At 41.8% G+C, this 20,258-nt stretch overlaps 1 protein-coding gene and 1 long non-coding RNA gene across 2 annotated transcripts in view; both read left to right on the forward strand.

Moving 5' to 3' along the window:
- The window catches only part of LOC309970932, a 371,169-nt gene that overhangs the window by 98,663 nt on the left and 252,248 nt on the right, over positions 1 to 20,258 (forward strand). The window lies entirely within an intron of this gene.
- GAREM1 (GRB2 associated regulator of MAPK1 subtype 1) overlaps positions 1 to 20,258 on the forward strand; it is a 216,774-nt gene that overhangs the window by 68,782 nt on the left and 127,734 nt on the right. The gene's annotated exons all lie outside the window — the stretch shown is intronic.

Raw genomic sequence — 20,258 nt, forward strand, 5'->3', positions numbered from 1 at the left:
AGAGACCTTGCTATATCCCCACTGTCTAGAACAGCAGCACATGGTGTGTGTTCAGTAAATATTTTTTGGATGAATGAATGGTTTGGTCCCCCTTTTATTCCTAGGAGTCTTCATTGCTAGATATGACCTAGAGATCACTAAATTTCTCAAAATCCTTCTTATTCCAGAAAAATTATAAGAAAGAATTTCTCTTGCCTGAAACCCTGTCCTGGAATTCTCTTGCCCAGATGTAGGAGTAGACTTCATAGAAAAAGGAGGAACATGTAGCTACAGAAAGTATTACGACTGTGAGATTGGGAGCCAGGCCAAAGGGTCAGAGAATGAGACAGACCCTCCACCTGCCCAGTGTCTCCTGCCAGTGGTCCCACAACAGATGAGATCCATGCTAGTTTTAGCAGAACCAAAATTCTGTCCCTTGTGGAAAACCGAGAAGGAAGGTGTAAGATTGTGATTCACATATATGATTTTCCCTAATCTGCTGTGTTCTTCTTTTAGTAGATTGAGTTGTAGTCTTTCCCCCAAATCCATTGCTCCATGACATTGTTCGTCCCAAATGCATGCTGTCATTTGATCGGTTACTCAGGTCTCTTTAGAGACTCCGTATGCCACCAGTCTCTTTGACTTATTGCTCAGAGCCCTCACAGGGGCTGGTTCTAGTCCACTTCTCCAAACTTACCTCTTCTACTCTGAAGAGTGAGCCTTCCACTCTAGCTAGATTAGTCACCTCACTGTGTCCTGGATATCCTGAGTACTTTTCCATTTACACCATTCCCCGGCCGGCGTTGCCTCCCTTGGCCATGCTTTTATCAGAGCCTGTCATTGCATCAGGAGGGGGCAGGTACCCCCGACTCTCCCCATGTGGTCTTCGATGTACTTACCGTGTATCACATTCATTTAGCACACATCCTCGGGCTTCGTTCAGTTACCTTTTCCTACAAGCACACACATCTTCACTTGCCAGCTGCACTGTACACTCCTTAACAAGTGAGACCAATTCTAAAAACCTCTGTGAGTCCTTAGGATCTATACACAAAAGGTACAGTTCTTTATGGCTGCAGATGCTTCACCTAGGGATCTCAAACTTGGCTGTACATTGGAATCACCTGGGAAGCTTTCAAAATGGCTGATGCCCAGTTCCCATGTCCAGGGTTCTGGTAATTGGTTTTGAGTGTGGGCTGAGCATTAGGATTTTAATAGCTCCTCTTGTATGTAGTTAAATTATGCAGCCAAGGCTGGGAATCCTTTGTTCTGGAATGGGCATTCACAGTGTCAGATGATCAGATTTCCCTAAACACCTGCAAATATTTGCAAATGTGTTATTGTTCTGAACATTTTTTAAAATAGACATTCACCTTCCACTGGGATAAAAGATATGGTATGTTCAACAGCTTACTCTTTATCTGCAGGGAAAATGATAGTACACTTAATTGGGAGACCCCAGGGCGTGTATTGCAAATGATACTATTTTTTTTAAAGTGAAATTGAGGTCCCAAGACTAAAAGGAAACATGAACACTAAGACTGTACCACTTTACATGAAAAGAAAGAAAATATATTAAAGGAAGAAAAACTTGAAATAGAACTATCTTAGTTCAAGCTGCTATAACAAAATACCATAGACTGGATAGATCATAAACAGAAGAAATTTATTTCTTGAGAAGTCCAAGATCAAGGTGCCAGTAGATCCGGTGTCTGGTGAGAGCCCAATTTTCTGGTTTGCAGATGGTCATTTTCTTGCTGTGTCCTCACAAGTTAGAGAGAACAATCATCCTTCTCAAGTCTGTTCTTATAAGGGCACTAATCTCATTCATGAGGACTCCACCCTCATGACCTAATTATTTCCTGAAGGCCGCACCTCCAAATTCCATTACATTGAATTACTCTGATTTGGGGAGGATGTAAACATTCAGTCCATAACAAGTAACCAATGGTTTATGAGACATTTGATAAGATTATTTCAAAGAGCATCCTAGGGGATATTTTATTTCAAAGAATTTATTATCAAGTCCAGCCTTTGGAAGCGAGTATAAAGTAAATTGTGGAGACTAAAAATATCATATATGTCTCTGGTTTATTAGTGTTTTAATTTTAATTCGTAGAAGAAACCCTTATTCATGCATGTTGTACTAATTTGTTGTAATTTCATATAGGTTAAGAGTCATCACTCATTCTTTGAGGAAAATTAATAAATAATAATTAAATATGTTTAACATAGTAATAAAATCTACCAGCTTTGTAATCAGCCTAGTTGGATTCCTGGTTCTGCCACTTACTGTCTGTATTTGGGCAAGTTACTAAACCTCTCTGAATCTTAGTTTCCTCATCTGTTAAGTGGGGATAACTATAGTGCCTTTCTCTTCAGCTAGTTGTGAAGATTAAAAGAGGTAATGCAAGTGAAGCACCTTTCTGAGCGCTTACTAATTCCAAGTGCTCCATAGTGTTAATAGTGGTGATTATGGTAGCGATAGCAGTAAAATGTTTCTAAAGATTTAACTGTTTATTTTGAAGTACAGATTACAAGTTGAATTACTTTTCTGCTCCTTAAAGCAGGCTGAATACTGATACCCCTCAATGTTGTTTTGGCTGCTGGGTTTTTTTGTTGTTGTTTTAAACTTTTTACTTTGAGGCTGCAATCGTATGATATATTCCTTTATACTATTTACCCATTTTTACCATCATTTGCCATGTTTGTTGTATTCTTTTCCTCCATCTCTTTCTCTGCACACACACACACACACACACACACACACACACACACACACACACACACACACACACACACACACCCATATTATTTATTTATCCCGAATCATTGGAGAGCAGACAGCACACATCCCCCTTAGACTTCATTATGTATTTCCTAAGAACAAGGGTATCCTCTTATGTAACTACAGTACTGTTAGCAAATTCAGGACATTTAATACTTTAATCTGCGGTCCATGTTCCAGTTTTGTCAGTTGTCCCAATAATATTTTTTCGCTCTAGGACAGCACCTAGTCTGGGACCCCTTATTGTATTTCCCTATCATGTCTCTTTAGTCTCCTTTAATCTGGGATAGTTCCTTATCCTTCCCCTTATCCTTCCTTCCTTATGTGTTTTATGACTTTTTTTTTTTTTTTTGGCTGCGTTGGGTCTTCGTTGCTGTGCGCGGGCTTTTTCTAGTTGCTGAGTGGGGGCTACTCCTCGTCGTGGTGCGTGGGCTTCTCATTGCGGTGGCTTGTCTTGTGGAGCACAGGCTCTAAGCACATGGGCTTCAGTAGTTGTGGCACACGGGCTCAGTGGTTGTGGCTTGCGGGCTGTAGAGCTCATACTCAGTAGTTGTGGCACGTGGGTTTAGTTGCTGTGCAGCATGTGGGATCTTCCGGACCAGGGCTTGAACCCATGTCCCCTGCATTGGCAGACTGATTCTTAACCACTGCGCCACCAGAGAAGTCCCCATGACATTTTTGAAGAATATAGGCAAGTTATTTTATAGACTAGCCCTCAATTTGGGTTCCCCAGGCTGTTCATGATTAGATTGAGATTATGCACTTCGGTCTGGTTGTGTCCTCCTCAGGGAATCACATCTAGAGACACGGGATGTCCCTTTGTCCCTTATTGGTGACATTGATTTTGATCACTCGGTTAAGGTGTTGTCTGATTTCTCTGCTGTATAATTACCATGCTTTGTGTTACTGGGAAATTTGAAAGAAGGTTCTTTGAGATTCTGTAGGTATCTTATTCCTTCTCTAACTCCCCCCTTTTGTTGAGCAGCTATTGATGTTTCCTGTCTGATTCAATTTTTACTTTGAAGGTGGCAAAACAGTGCATTTCTAACTTAACTCCATCATTCCTCCTTATATGTGTTGTCATTCTACTGTAAGGAAGAGCTGTTCCTTCTGTCCCATTGTTCAGTTAGTTACCTTTTATTATCAGCATGAAATTATGGATTCTTACTTCAGGAAGGGGGTCGAAATATCTTCCTGTCCTTGTTTATTTTGATGCTCAAATTGTCTCATATTTTGCCATTTGGGTACAAGCTGGCCCATCTGTCTTTATGACATGCCGCCTTTTCCTTATTTTCTGTTATAGGTAGCAACCATTCTTCTCAGTTAGTGTACCATTTTCATCAGGGCTACTGCACTGTCCTATTCCAGGCAACGCTCCTTACTTTGTGGTCTCTGTAAATGGTGTCCCTTGGAGTTGTGCAGTGCACCGCCAAGGCAGTTGTACACAGCTCTATTCACATATATTCTGGAAAGTTGTGAAACTCAGCATTTTTAGAAAATCACAGAGTGCCTTTCCCATATTTTTTATCAGAGATTTTCATGAAATTCCTCATGTGAAAAGAAATAATTTCATAAAATTTTCAGAAAAGAGAAATATGACTTGAAATCCCTTATCAGAATTATACTCTGATGTGGTGGTAATAAGAGTCGCCTTACTCTGAATTCTGAAATTATTAGATGTGCTTTGAGAAAAAAAATAAAGACTTCCCTTATTCTGACAAAGTAAGTTTTTTATTTGGGATAAAAGGAATTTTCTTGGTTAACAAACAGTTGATTCCGAGAGAGAGAATGTGTTCAGTCAGCATCAGCATCACATATTTTGCTAACAGCAGGGAAACCACTCAAGAAAAATTGGCATAGTGTTTAGAAAAATGATTGCAGCTTTCAGACAACTTTTAGTCAAAAGGTATCAGAGATCAGTTTAATCTAAACTCTAACTTCTTGTTGCTACCGAAGGGCAAAGATTTCCTAAGGAATGTACAACACAGAATGTGGAATTTTTCTGCATTCTGTGTATTCAGACCATCTAAATTCCTGCCTGGCACTCCATCAGACACTGCTAACTTACCCTGCACGCTTCCTGACTTGTTAAACCAAAAAAAAAAAAAAAAAAAAATCTATTTTTAAAAATTAGAAAAGGGAACCTAATGCAACTTAATTATAGCCAACAGTTTGTAAAGATGAATAATTTCCATTTTACAATTCGCATTTCTATTCATCAAATTCCTTGTGTCTCTGCAGCTCAGAGTGGTCAAGCTCACACATATTGCTTACACTAAAGCATGTGTCTCAGGGTTTACGCTGAGCCCTTCTGGGGCCTTAAACCCAATTTGGTATTCACAATTTGACATTTTGTCCTTTAAAACTAATATAAACTTCAGGCTCCACAAAAAGCTGGATACGCCGTTGCCTCTGGAATTTTATTTGCCCTTTTAAGCTCCAAGTTTCCAAACTATAAAATGAAGTTTTACCTTAGAAAATGTCGTGAAGATTTTCTGAGATCTGACTTGTGTAAGTGACTCAACACTGTCCCTGTCACGAGATGAGTACTAAATAATGTTACCTCCTCGTTATCAACCCCGTCGTGAAAACCAGAAAAAGCTCTCTCTAGAGACACAGCTCTGAGAAATCAAATGAATCAGAATGGGAGGTGTCTGTACCCGTGATCCACCACTTGGGGAAGTAGTGGAATTCCGACTGGGTTTATGAAAATATAAATCATTTGATGGCGTGCTTGGTGTCATCATCACCGAACAGATTGCTACTTGAATGTAAGCATCTGAGATAAACTCCAGCCATGTTTGGCTTCTATTTTTAAATTCTCATCCTCCTGCAAATCTGGTGAATCTTTAACAAGCTAAAATGATCTCAGTACTGCCCTCCTCGCTACAGTATGTACAGAAGTAGGTAACAGTGGAGCCCAAGGTTGGTTAGAATTGCTTATGAAATCTGCAAGGCCCTTCTCAGCAAGCACCTGCATTTATATCAGCAGTACCTGTTTTTAAAAATGTAGGATGTGCAATGTCTGTCTCTCGGGCAAAATTATAGTAATGTGGTATTCTAACATAACCTTGAATTGTAATTACTGAACAAAGGGAAGCGTTGAAACAAGCTAATTTTATTCTCCTGGGTTGTGAGTTTAATTAGTGTGAATCATCTGTTTACAAAAGTGACTACTTTTGTAGAACATCTTGTGTACTTTCTCTGTTACATGGGATAAAGCTTACGTGATAAAATGGAAAGTAACCAAATGGTCTTTTAAAAAGTCCTCAGGACCAATGTAGTATGCCGAGGAGCATTATCCCAACCAGTTTTGCCAGTAATAAATATTAGCTATCTAAGAAATAACCATTTTTCATAATTGAATCTTTAGGTCACAGATAGCAATAACTCAGATTTATGTAGTGTTTAGTGTTCTCTTGTTAACTCAGCATTTTACTTGTATTTCTTCATGCAGCTTTGACAACAAACCCATGAGGCGGGTTCTATTATTATCTGCATTTGTGCACAAGTGCAAACCGAGGTTCAAAGATGTTAAGGATCTTGTAATGTTACACAGTAATAGGTGTGATTTGAACCCAGGATATGCGGCTCCAGAACCTGATTTCCTCACCACAATTCTCTGGAAAGTGCTAGAAGGCACTTCGCACAAGGAAGATATTCTGACCGTCACAGAGAAGAGAGATCTGTTAGAATTTGCTAGTAAATTGAGTAAAGCTTTTGCTTTTCTTTCCTTTCACGCACAGCTCCCCACTTGTAATCTGACTCTAGGGGAAAACTAAGGAAACATGTATTTCTCTTGACCTTTTCCAGATTCATAAGTCATCTGCGTACAGGTGACATTCCCATTTCTAAGTAAATTACAGGAAGGAGCAAAGACAGAAGAGCTTCCAGGAGAGCCTGTGGGAGATCGAGAGGATGCTGTGGGAACCTGGGGGCCTTCCTATCCAAGTCTGGAGGCCGGGGGAGAAGGTCTTTTAAGTGCGACTTAGGAAGTTGGTGATATTCAAAAGGACAGGCTCGGTGAATAAATGGCAGGAAAATTAGACTTCACCAGGGGATTAAAAATGAGTGGAAGGTGAGACAGCAACACAGATCAACTATGTGTGCCAGTGTAGTAAAGAAAAGCTAAGGGTGACGACATAGGAGTGAAAGGCTTCTAATATTCATTTTTTAAGAATAATGGAGTCGGAAGCATCTTTCTCAGCTGGGGGGATGACTCAGAAGAGAAAAGGGGGGCTTCCCTGGTGGCGCAGTGGTTGGGCGTCCGCCTGCCGATGCGGGGGACACGGGTTCGTGCCCCGGTCCGGGAAGATCCCACATGCAGCGGAGCGGCTGGGCCCGTGAGCCATGGCCGCTGAGCCTGCATGTCCGGAGCCTGTGCTCCGCAACTGGAGAGGCCACAACAGTGAGAGGCTCGCGTACCGCAAAAATAAATTAAAAAAAAAAAAAAAAATTTAGAAGAGAAAAGGGGGGAACTAATTAAGTAATGTAATAGCCTGGTATCTGGGAAATTGTCTCTGCCATTGTTTTCCACCAGGGACATTGTTACCCTCTCCCTCTCTACTTCTTTGTTTCATGATGTATTTGGTGTAGCTACTGTAACATAGTGTTTGTGGTCAGAGGTCAGGTGAATTGTATCTTTCACATTTGGATATTCACCCAGACGTTTAAACTCAAAACAAGGGTAAAGAACTTATGTAAGCATCTGCCTTTGATGGAAGAATGACTGGAGGACTGTCACCAGCCTTCGGTATCGTTTTCTAGTTTCACTTCTAAATGCTTAAGAATAATACCCCAAGGAAATTTGAATATGAATGATATTCATGAGGAGATGATTCTAGGGAATTATCTTGATTTTGTTAAGTATTGTTAGGTATGATACTAGTATTACAGTTTTGAAGGAAAACATCCTTATTTTTTAGAGACATACTGAATTACTTAGGGGAGGGGAATATGATTATCATTTATAAAATACTTCAAAAACAAACAGATCAACATAGACAAATATTGGGCGGGCTGTTAAAGTTGTTCAGTCTAGGTGACGGGTAGATGGTACAGTATTCATTTTCTGTATGTTTTGAAAAATTTTGTAATAAGGAAAAAAATTGACTCTGACAGCAACCAACAGCAAAGTTAATTGTCGTGTATAACTCTTCAGTGGTATTCTTACCAAAACCACTTCTGCCTCAATCCTTGAATCCTACTTGTAGTCTTAGTAAGTTGTTCTGTTCCAGTGTCAAGTGTGGAAATAGCCCAGTGAAAGGTGAACTCAGAAAGAAATGATTCTGTTTTCACCACATGGTGCAGCCATCCCAGTTTAGCAGCTACCTGTGGAGACTTGACTGCTTCCAGCCTGGCCGGTTCCCAGGGGCTTACCCAGTTGGTGGTAGTGATTTAAGTAGAAAGGAGGAAGAAGGTGTGTGTGTGTAGGATTTGGAAAGAAAGGAAATTCTTTTTTATTAGTTTCTCCTTAAAATAAGAGCTTTATGGGAGAAATGGAAAGGGGGAATATGAGTAAATACAGGGAAAGTTATTTGGTGTCACACTGTGGCTTTTCTTTTTTTGTAAACATTTAAAAAATTTTATGTATGTATGTATGTATGTATGGCTGTGTTGGGTCTTCGTTGCTCCACTCAGGCTTTCTCTAGTTGTGGCGAGCGGGGGCTACTCTTTGTTGCGGTGCGCAGGCTTATGGCAGTGGCTTCTCTTGTTGTGGATCATGGGCTCTAGGCGCGCGGGCTTCAGTAGTTGCGGCACGTGGGCTCTAGAGCACAGGCTCAGTAGTTCTGGCACACGGGCATAGTTGCTTCACGGCATGTGGGATCTTCCTGGACCAGGGCTCGAACCCGTGTCCCCTGCCTTGGCAGGCGGATTCTTAACCACTGCGCCTGTGTGGCTTTTCTTGATCTATAAATGCTGGTAAAACAACGTTTATAAAAATTTGAGAATCCGTCGATTGCTGTTTTCACATTTTGGCCTGTTTACTCTCAGAATCCTTGAAAATCACACACTGCATCTACAACAGAAAGTCTAGGATCCAAAACATAAAACAAAAAACTCTGGTACAAAAACAGGGATGGTGTTTGGGGTTCAAAACTCGAAGGCTGCTGTTTTCTAATTTTTTTTTTCTACTTCTCTGTTAGTACTGAATGGAAAGTTGGTACTTGAAAGGGGTACCTCCAACTTGAGTCTGATTTAACCTATGAGATAAATGTGATTAACATCAGGTGGAAAGTTTGAACAAGCTGCCTGTAACCACACTGTTAATGGGGTGTTTAAAACATGGGTGGGGATGGGTTCATCTCACTTCGTAATTTGATTTCCATGTTGGATTTGTACCTCCGAGAGGTGGTGTGACCTTTTAAAAAGTTCCCTTTCAGCTTTTAGGGATTGCTTTTTTTTTTTCTTCTTTGCGGAAAACAGACTTCTGTGTTTCAAAACTGATCTCAATGCCGGTAAATCTTCCTGAAGTCACTTCCCTCCGTTTCTTAGAATTGGAATCGCTTACCTTTATGACTCACCCTCCAGGGCAGTCGTGTGCTGGTCTTCTGTTAAACCGCTTACCCAGCTGGGTAGTTGTCAGGAGGACTTGTCCACAGGAAAACGACAGACCACGTGTACCATGCGAACTTTTGTGACATTTAGGGCAAGAGCATAGATGATTCAGAACTCGCATGTGTGCTTTTCCGGAAGGTATACATTACCAAGGCCTCCAACCTGTTAGGACTGGTTTACAGAACATCATGGGGTTTGTCCCTAAGAGTGAGTCAAGCCAGTGAGTGAGCGTGAGACCAGCAAGAAACACAAAGCTTTTATCTTCTAGACGTTAAAAATCGTTGTAGGTAAATGAAATGCAGGGGGCGCATCAGTGTTTGAAATAGTCCATGTCTCCCCTCATGTCATTTGCATCCCATGAGCTTCATACTCAGTGGCAGCTGTGTCTTTGCATACAGCCCTTCACACCATTTCATCACCCCAGCTTCCTTACTTGTAGTAATGAAGCCAGTCACCCAGGGAGGGAATTTCAGCCCTCCATCACCTCATGCCCTTTCCTCTTTGCCCCTGTAAGTAATTGTGTGCCAAGTCTTGCTGATGCCATCCCCACTGTCCCTGCCAAAGCTGCTCCCCCTTTCCAACCTGCTTTCACTGGGTCTCTGAAGACCCGAGTGCCTCCTTCCCAGCCCCCATCAGTCAGGTTATTTTTTCTCAACTAGAGCTGTTACTTTACCACTGGCCGGGACGTGTCAGAGGCGTCCTCCAGGTGGGTGCAGACTGTCGTCTAATCAGGGCCCTTCTGAGACCTGACATCCATTCAACTATAAGAGCATGCTCTCCGGTACACACCTCTCGGGGCGCCAGCCCCACTGGCCTGTTCGTTGTTCCCCAGATGGGCCCCACCCACCTTGCCTCACTCTGTGCTGCTTCTAGTCCTTGGATGGCTCGCACATCAGTCACCCCCCAGCTACGAGACCCTACCTCATACACCACCTCCCCTCAAGAAGCTTTTCTCAATTTTCCACAACGTGTGTATAGATAAGGTCCTTCCTGTTTAGAATCCCTATAATACTTTGTGCTCAAGAGTGTTTATGTCTTACTTTTATTCTCCTCCCTACTAAAGGCTCCTTGAGGACAGTCCTGTCTCTCACAGAATCTGGAACAGGCTTGGATAGTTTAAGAGCTCACTAAATATTTTTGAGCGAACTGAACCTGAGTCATCTTTAAAGAATGAACATTTTTTTCAGTCGGTTTACAAAGATGCCTGAGAATGCCTGGAGAACAGTCTGGTTTCCTTTTCCCTTGAAGCAGGCAAGTGTAGCTCTAAGCCCCTCCATGGATAGTAAGAGAAATGATCATGATGCTCTGACAGAAGTGCAAACTGTTGAATAAGGAGAGAGCAGTTCTGTCTGGGAGTGGGAGGTGAGGGTCCTCAGGTGACCATGGCAGGAAAGGGAGTCTAGACCAAGTGCCAGATTAAGGAAAGGTTTGGATTATGGGCAATAGTGAAAGATAATTTAAATGGTTAGTGGGTTAGAGGGGGAAGGATTATTTAGGAAATGAGTTTCGAAACCCAGCTTGGAACAAATGTAAAGAGATTCAAATTCTAGGATGAATTATGGGAACAGTAATCTCTGTGTCTTGTGGGCATCCCTCCTAATCTGTGTCTCAAAAAGATTACAGGAGGCCACCACCTCCCACACTGATCCAGAATAGACGATGAGAAATCAGAGAAACCGGATAGGAAGTTGTTGAAATAACCTGATGAAAGATAATGAAGACCTGACCTAGGCTGGGGGAAGTGCTGATGAGGTAAAAGTTGATATCTAGATGCAGGGGACAAGGAAAAAGGAGAGAAAGGTAATTCTGAGAATTTTTTTTTTTTTGGTCCAGTTTTTAAGGAAACAGACTTTTGTTTTTAACCTCCCAGGCATAGGCCTTAGCTCGTGGACTCTTTTTCCTAATGGCTTTCATTTATTTCTGCCATCTTCTTTTTTGCTAAAACATTCTTTGCCCTTAAAATAAATGTTGTCAACAAAATAAATGTCAAGTTCTTCCTAGAAAGAAGTAGAGTAGGAAAGTGAAGATTCAGATTTCTTTTAAAATGCTTTTGTGATCTTGTTGGGACACTCAGGGCCTTCCAGTAGAAGTTTCACATCATCTCAGGTACTTAGACTTCTTGATTGGCAAGAATGTGCTTATCCTTTTAGTTCTTGAGCCTGCCAGGTACATCAGAGATAGGAGTTCCACAGAAAAAGTGTGTTTGGAGTAAGGTGTCAGGTGATAGGAGGGGAAAAAAATATATACAAAAATCTCAAGGACTAAAAGATTGATACCATAAAGATTTAACAGTTTTGCCTATATCTGGCATTTACTTATTTCCTACATCCAGTAGGAATTCTTTGTTCTGTGTGTCAAACTAGGAAAGTTTGATGAACTGAATGAAATAGTCCAGTCGTATATTTTCAGTGCTTATGATAAAGACATTCCTCTGTGAAGAAGAACATGTGTGTTTTGTAGGTTGACTCGTTAAGATCAAAACATCTGTTATGGAGTCTGTCACAATTCTTAATAACTCTGTTACTTTCTTTAAGAAAAATAATGTTTGTTTTCTGTAACATAGACCAGTGGTTTTCAACCACGTTTGAGCAAGCAAGTTGGTCAACCAAGTTGAGAGTCTGTACCCACCTCCCCTTCCCCAGCACATTTGGCAATATCGAGAGACGTTTTTGGCTGTTGCAACGAGGGATGGGGGGCTATTGTGACCCGGTGAGTAGAAACCAAGGATGCTGCTGACCATCCTATAATGCCCAGGACAGCCGCCACTACAGAGATGTCGGTGGTGCCGAGATGGAGAATCCCAGATAACAATAATAATGTCATTATTATGCTGTGTTATCAAAAAATATTTTATGCTGTGTTATCAAACAATCTCATTTTGCACAGAGGCTGCCAGACAGACATTGTCTAGAAAAAAGTATCAGAGTTGATTTCTAAAACATAACAAGCTGTTGCCCAGACTGAAAAAAACATGTTAAACAGTTTGTGAACAGACATCACATTCTGCACACACTGCCTGAGACTGACAGCAACCATGTGTGTCATGGCAGAAAAATTCAGGGGGCAGCAAAGGAGCAATCCCCTTTCGTTGCAAAGCTTTGTTTATCCTCCAGGACTACCCTGGCCCCTTCCTTCTCCCTTTATCTTCTCCCTTTATATATATATATATTAAAAAAAAAAAAGGTGTATCTATCTGTAAATGCCTAGAATAAACAGATTTTAAAAAACAACATTATAAAACCTGGTTTCCCTACTTCAGATTGTAGTATGTATCTACATAAAATATGGTTCTTCAGATGCTGTTGAAATTGAGAATTTTACGTGTTGTATCTGTGTGGGTCAAGATCTGCCCCCCACCGCCCCCCAATAGAAGTGTAGCATCATTTCTCTTTTATTGTTCTATCTTCTCCTTTCCCATTTTCACAAAGTTCAGGTAACTGAATAGGGAGTCCAAATCTACCAAGGAGAGGCTGCATTGAAGCAGTGCTGCTGCGGGTCTGCGGATCTATTCAGACGTTGATTGAATAATGGAACACACTGGAGATGCTGGGCAGTGGGCACAGAGGGTGGAGGGAGGAGTGCAGCGGAGGGAGTGGTAGCACATAGGACCTGCAACAGTGAGTAGCCGGGAGCACCTACTGAGTGGGGGCCAGGCCTGTATCACACAGAGCCATGATTTCATTTCATGGTAGAAACTGTCCCCTTCCAGACGAAGAACCCAAGGCTTTGGGATCTTAGCCAAGGTCCTACCGTCAACAGGTAGGAGAAGTCAAGATTGAAACCCAGAGCCATGCAACCGCGAAGCCTACCCACTCCGCCTGCAGCCTCCCTGCCTGCCACGGGGGCCAGATCCCAAAGTTCTGATGGGCCTTCTGGGTTTGGGTTGCACCTTGTCAGCATGAGCTCACTCCCATGATTTTATATTTGGGTTTTAGAGGTAACCCTTCGGTAGCAGGTGGGGACAGCCCTTGGTGACTAGCGTAAATAAGGCGGAAGCAGCAAATAATACAGCCCATTGCTCCCAGGGCTGCTCTCGAGTCTCTCAGGGGCAGGCCGGGTGAATCATGAAGAGAAGGTTATTATCTCAAGGGTGAGGAAGCATTTCGATTGGGGCTGTAATTATTCGGTCTGTTTTTCCACCTTTCCTTTACCTGGCGCCCTCTTGTCAGCCAGTATGCGCTGGCTGGTAATATTCTTCTGCTCATCTAGCAGGCAAAGCTCACAAATTCGAGGGCATTTTGTTCCTCCTCCCTGCGGAAAGGCCTTCTTTGTGTTCCCAAGGTGTAAACGAGCTGGGCAAAGAGCAGTCCTTTGGAGCAACAACCCCATGTCTGGATTAACAGGGCAGACAAGTAGGGAAACGTAAAAAATAAAGGCACTTAAACTGAACTACAGAATTCCTGGCATAGATCACTTCACTTCACCTCGGCCCCGCTCTCCTGAACACACACATATATGCACAGTGTTTCATAGCGAGTGTGTCTTTTTTGTGAGGTAGTGGAAGGAAGATGAGGTGATGCATTTTACCTGTTGCAGGAACCATTAGGAGACTATATTCTCTTTGATGTTTGGTTCTGGTGTGTTTCTATGTGATGACTGTAGAGCATGTTGCTGTGTAGAGAGATGATGTCACTAGTGCTGCTGGTGTCCAGTCATCTCCGTCTGCTGTCTTCATGCTTGACCAGCTGGGCACTCTAGACCTTGAACGACATTGAGGTGGGAGGAGCCACCTTGGGTCAGCTCTGTGGTTCCCGCCAGACTCAAGGTCATTGCCTCCTGCCTTATGGCAAAAACCACAACAGTATAGAGTTAGGAACACGATGAGGGTTCCTCCTTTCACCTCTTCTCTTCTGTGGCTGTCTCAGTCCATTCGGGTCACTATAACAAAGTATCACACACTGGGTGGCTTATAAGCAGCAGAAATTTACTTCTCACAGTTGTGGAAATGGAAAAGTCCAAGGTCATCATGCTAGCATGGTTGGGTTCTGGGGAAGCCCGCTTCTGGGTTTGCAGGCAGCTGACTTCTTGCTGTGTCCACTCATGGTGGAAGGGGCTAAAGACCTCTGTGGGGTCTGTCTTATGAGAGCACTAATCTCATTCATGATGGTCCCCCTTCATGACCTAAGCGCCTCCCAGACGCCCCACCTCCTAATACCATCACACAGGCTTAGGATTTCAATGTATAAATTGGGGAGGGGAGACACATTCAGTCCATAGCAGTGGCCTAACAACTTGAATTTTTCTCCCCAACTAGAGTTCGTACTCTACCAAAATGACAATGTAGAGAGGAAGTTCATTGATCTGGCTCAGCTTCTTAGGGGCTATGTGATCGTTTCTGTATGTTGCCTAACTTTTCTGTGCCTCAATTTCATCACTTATAAAATGGGGAAAATAATACCTATATATACTTGTTTTGAGGCTGAAATGAGCTTAGAACTGATGCTTAGAAGAGCATCTGGCATATCCTAAGTACTGTATAAATGTTCTGTGCTGCTGTTACTGTGTAGTTGATGTAGTAAGACAAAAAAGGAAATGAGATTTCAAGCATTGGAAAGGAAGAGAAAAATACCATGATTGTCTTACAAAATCCCAGTAAACCAACTGAACCAAAGATTATGATTAATATCAGAATTTAGTGGTCAGATACAAGGTTAGGTTATAAAATCAATAATGTTCTCTAATACACTAGAAATAACCAAGTGGAAAATGTAAGTTTTACACAGTAGTACAGAGCGGCATCCAGAACACATTCTTGTTTCCCTTGTAAAGACCTTCACTTGATCTGAATGAAGATAGATAAGCCTTGAGATGTCAACATGTCTATTATTCCACAAGACAAGTGTTTCTTTGTTGGCGTGTGAAAACATGTTAAATGTTCTGTATAGATTTGTTTTAATACTTAAAAGGGTCCTCCTACCTTTACATGGAGGATCTTATTTACAGATTTCCTCCAGAAATCTATTTTGGGATATCCTGAAGAGTTCATACCATACTTTTAATTCAGTCAGTTGTCTGAACATGATGAGGTGTGATGAGACAGTTTTCTTAAGATCACCGTCCAGATTTTTTTTTCAACTAAGTACATGCAAACCCCCTGTTAGCAAGTAAGGTTCCTGGAAGTCAGGTTCCTGGCAATCTGTGTGTGGCTGCACAGTGGCGATTATGGTAGTTCTTGCTCTGGAGTGGCCATATGAAGTCTTGACAAAAATCTATTGATCACTGTACAGACAAAGTAGGTATAAATTGGTTTGAAGAGCCAGGTATGTGCCATTGTCTTTTTAAGTCTCTTCACTCTTGGAATCATTTCCAAATCACTGGATCTAACTTCCAACCATTGGCTTTAATCAAATGATTCCAGTTTGACTGCCTGTAGGGTGGGCGGGATATCTAGCATGATATTGCTTTAGCTACGTGAGACCTAATTCAAGGAAGAGATCACTCCAGCTGGCAGCTTTTGAATGGTTTCGGTTTCTCAAGTGATTCTTGACTCAGTTTAATTGATCTGAATGAGTAAGATGCAAAGTCCCCCAAACTCAGATGAACCTGTGATAAAACCCACACAGCTTAGGATTTAGAATTGCATTTAGAATTGCTCTTTCAGGTGTGCAGACGCTGAGGCAGCTGTGTGGGGTGGAATGGGTCTTAGACTTGGAGTCAGAAGTTGTAGATTCTGGTGTTTGCCTCTGCAATTTACATTATCAGCTCTGTAACCTCAAAAAGTGCCTTTATTCTTTCTCAGTTCCCAAGTTTTTAAAATAAGAATGTTTGTGAATATTAAATACATTGACTATAGAAGCTTTGTAAACTATAATGAACTGTCCCTTTGCAAAGCATTACTTTTAGTAGATCAAAATATTCCTGGTTCTCCATATACTTAGTACCTTCTTTAAGAACAAGTGAGTGTCTTTTGTGCTTAGAATAAATGGTACCTGATCTTCAAGCCATTCTGAGTCCTCTCACCTTAAACCCGACTGTTGGAAGCCCTTCTTCTTCTTGTAAGTTTCATAGCACTTTATTGAAACCATGTCTGGCACTTGCGTATACGTGGCCTTTACATGTATCTGCTACTTTATTTTAGCTCTTAAAAATGACATTGCAGTTATTTAATTATTTAATGCATTATTTATCTTTGCACTCTTCACAGTACCTTGAAGTGTGCCAGGTACGTAGAGATGCTTACATGGTTGAACAGTTGGAGCTGTAGTGTTTTGCTTGAATCTAAGGAAGGGTCTATCATAAGATGAGTACTTGATTGTTATTATCAGTTTGGTTTAAGCTAGAGGTAAAACAGTATCGTATGCGCACATGCCATCAAGGAGGATATTACTTGCAGGGAGGGTGGAGAGTTAAGTCATGGAACCAAGAACACATAAACTTGCATCTAGAAAACCAACCTGCAAATTAAAGGAAGCACTCTAATGGTACAGAGCAAGAAATGGCGTGATAAGTAATGACTGAACACAATGTACAAAATTGACCAACTGCCCAGAGAAGGAATTGATGACCATGTGATCTCACTTTACCTTCAGCCGAGCATCACCTTTCTAACATCTCCTTGAATGTTCCTTATGCCTTTGAAGACCACGCTCAAAACATTTGATAAGAAATATGTAGCGTGAACCCTGGGTTCATATTCCTCAGTGACAGCTGAAGCATTTCACATCAGGGAACTCAACCCAACCTTATCACCATTGTTGATGAAAGCTGCTGAAATCACACACTAGATTTTAAGCATCAAAGCTCCCAAACAGTGTATTGGCAAAAGGAATTCTGTTAACTACATTCTTCATCAGTAAGAACTCTAGGTTTGCATAGTTTATTTGGGGTGGATATCAATGTGTTCATTTTGCCAGAAATTCTTATCTGTAGTTTTCTAAGGCCGTGAAGTCTGATGTGTGAAAATAATTGAACCTCCCATGACCAGACACCACTGATGGTAAATCTGGTTCACTTTAAAGCAAATGATGGAAAATCACCAGGTTCATATATCTCTGAAGGTTGAAAAACCAGTCAGGACAGCACATAGTGACTGACCTAGTGATCTTCTCATGGAAAGACTGGTGGGCAGCTAGAGCACATCGTGTGACAGCTGTTCTATTTTGGCATCTTCTCCCAGATGCCTTATTTTCAGGTGGCTTTGCTTGTAAGGATATGCCCTGAAGAGCAGAGAAATGCACTTGTTTTCACTGTTTCTTGTCAGTCTTCTTGGGAAAATGTGCAGGAAGAGAAAATAGAGATTTTTTTTTTCTTTTGTAATTTGAGCAAACCAAAAAATCATACCAAGTAAATTGTTATCCTAAGTCCTCTTTATGTTGTATACCATTTTCCACTTGTTTCTGAGAGTGAAAGTGGGTGAGGGCCACGGGTGCCTGTGTGTTCTGTTGCTCCCTGGAGAACTCAGTCAGGGACAGTAGGAAGCAGTGTATCCAGCAGGAAGCACCCATTGTCATCCCCTCTAATTCGTCCCCTGAAAAAGGACATGTTGCTTTGGACTTGAGTTCTGCACAGTCTTGTGTACTGCATCCCAGAATTCCGTTTATAACTGTGTCTGTTCCATGGTGGTAGAAAGAAATCCCCTCTCCCCCACCCCCACCCCGCAAATGGAAGCTAGTTTTTACCTAAGTGGATAATATTTCCTTTTATTAAAACGTGGCCAGAAAGAGTTCTGTTTTGACATTATAAACGAGAGTTAGGATTATCTACCAGGTGGATACGGCAATTGTGTGTGTCCCCTCCAGCTAGGCTATTTGACTATTCAGTTTTTCATTCTCTAGTTAAAAATTAAAATTCAGATATTAATGCTTTTAAATCTTTCTACTATATACAAGACTAGGGAGAGTGATTCATACAGAAAAGCTTTATCAAACATGTTCCTTCTGATAACTTCGAGGATAACTTCTATAGAAGGGAAGTTGGCATCAGAACAGGGAGAGTCAGGGGTGAAAGTGAGAGGAGAGAGAGCTGTAACCAAATGAAGCTGCTTGGAAGCTGCAGTGTCTGGGTCCCTCCATTAAAAAAAACCTATACAGTACCCAGTTTTCTACAGTAAAACCCTACGTCCTGTTCTCTTCTCTCGAAGTCTTCAGGGGCTGCCTTTTCTGTGTTACAGTTCCAACCTCTTGCCCCATTTCCTAGTAGAGCAAACCCCAAGCCAAACCCAGTGGCCATTCAGCTGACTGGGCCAGTTTAACCAGTATTCCCAGCTCTGTTGACATTGCAGCACCACACTAGAGAGCTTTTGTGTTGTTCCTTCCGTGGTGGTGAGACAGAAGACAGGTGTGGAAGCTTCACAGGGTGGAACTTGCCCCTCTGATGACTCACTGGGTGCCACTCTTTGGGTGTATGTTGTCAATAGCCCCTTGCTAGGAGGTTGTCTGACCTCAGGGGTGTAGCTTCTGGGGCTTTGCTCATAAGGTTGCATGTTTAACCCGCTGGAAACATTCCAAGTGGGTAATTGCTCTCCACCTTCTAAAATCAATGGATTGGGTGTGTCTGTTTCCTAGGCTGACTGTTCTATGTTAAATTTCTCAGAAGTAAGAACGAGATTTGTTTTGTCAAAGGGTAGTGTGTGTCCCATGGAGATGTTGGGTTTTGATTTAGAAGAAGGACTGTGCTTCTTTTATGAGTGTGCTTGTGATTCTGATAAAGAGTGGTTTAGGTGTAAAGATACAACTTGTCTTATTAGTACATAATAATTTCATAGACAATAAATGTTGTTCCTTGTGTCTGTTGTGTTATTAGGTATGTGTATTTATGTACAGGCATACGTCATTTTATTGCACTTTGCAGATAGTGCATTTTTTACAAATTGAAGGTCTGTGGCAACCTTGTGTTGAGCAAGTCTGTCAACACCATTTTTCCAGCAGCATCCTTTTTAAATTAAGGTATGTACATTGTTTTTTTAGACAATGCTAATGCACCCTTAATAGGTTACAGTATAGTGGAAAAGTAACTTTTATATGCACTGGGAAAACAAAAAATGTGTGTGACTCTCTTCGTTGTGATATTTGCTTTATGGCAGTGGTCTGATATCTCTGAGGTATGTCTGTGTATATATGCCCCTAAGTGTGTGTGGGTGTGTGTGTGTTTACACACGCACACAGAGGAATGTGTGGAAAAAATGGTTACCAAAATGTCAGTGTTGGCTATCTCCAGGTGATTTTAACTGATTTAAAAAACAAACCAACCCAAGGGCTTCCCTGGTGGCACAGTGGTTAAGAATCCGCCTGCCAATGCAGGAGACCTGGGTTCGAGTCCTGGCCCAGGAAGATCCCACATGCCGCGGAGCAGCTAAGCCCGTGTGCCACAACTACTGAGCCCACGTGCCACAACTACTGAAGCCCGCGTGGCTAGAGCCCGTGCTCTGCAGCAAGAGAAGCCACCACAATGAGAAGCCTGCGCACTGCAATAAAGAGTAGCCCCTGCTCACCGCGACTAGAGAGAGCCCGCGCGCAGCAACAAAGACCCAATACAGCCAAAAGTAAATAAATTTTTTAAAATAAATAAATAAATAAATAAAAAACAAACAAATCCTAGGTGCAAACTGTTACATTTAGGCTGGATAAACAACAAGGTCCTACTGTATAGCACAGGGAACTATATCCAATCTCTGGGGATAAACCTTATGGAAAAGATTATTTTTTAAAAAAAGTCTCTGTGTATAACTGAGTCACTGTGCTGTACAGCAGAGATTGGCACAGCATGGTAAATCAATTATACCTCAATAAAAAAACAAATAAGCAACCGAAACCCCACCTTGAACCCTGTTTCTCCATCTAGCAGCTCCTCAACCAAACATCTCTGCCCCTCACCTCTCCTTTGCCGCATAACCTACTGTGGTCTGACTTTCATTCTCATAACTTGGCCGCCATAGCTTTTACTGAGGTCCTTAGTGCATCCTGCTTTCTCCATCTAACGGGCGTTTTCCAGCCCT

This window comes from Leucopleurus acutus, assembly GCF_964270905.1.
Source record: "Leucopleurus acutus genome assembly, chromosome: 13".
Taxonomy (NCBI): domain Eukaryota; kingdom Metazoa; phylum Chordata; class Mammalia; order Artiodactyla; family Delphinidae; genus Leucopleurus; species Leucopleurus acutus.